The sequence below is a fragment of the Pygoscelis adeliae genome, unplaced genomic scaffold, assembly GCF_000699105.1.
Source record: "Pygoscelis adeliae isolate BGI_AS28 unplaced genomic scaffold, ASM69910v1 Scaffold958, whole genome shotgun sequence".
NCBI classification, from domain to species: Eukaryota; Metazoa; Chordata; class Aves; order Sphenisciformes; family Spheniscidae; genus Pygoscelis; species Pygoscelis adeliae.
In genome coordinates this window covers 44,255-44,464 of record NW_008825419.1, presented here as the reverse complement: position 1 = coordinate 44,464, position 210 = coordinate 44,255, and the positions used below count along the sequence as shown (strand labels likewise).

Below are 210 nucleotides of genomic sequence, written 5' to 3'. Positions count from 1 at the left end.
GTAGCATCACTGTACCCCAGGTGGGCTTCACGCCTCAGCGGAGCAGGGTCTGTGGGGCCATCTTCGAACAGCCCCAGTTCCTTCTGTCCGACCCCAGGCAGGGGTTTGGGGGGCCCTTTCCTCCCCCTTCTCCCCCCTGCCGTGGGGGACGGGGACCCTTCAGCCACGCAGCCCCCTGCATCCCCCAGGCTCTCGCCCCCGGGCTCCACC

At 69.5% G+C, this 210-nt stretch overlaps 1 protein-coding gene across 1 annotated transcript in view; it reads left to right on the top strand.

The window, feature by feature from the left end:
- LOC103922501 (26S proteasome non-ATPase regulatory subunit 2-like) overlaps positions 1 to 210 on the top strand; it is a gene marked incomplete at its 3' end in the record, with an annotated part of 4,388 nt that overhangs the window by 581 nt on the left and 3,597 nt on the right. The window lies entirely within an intron of this gene.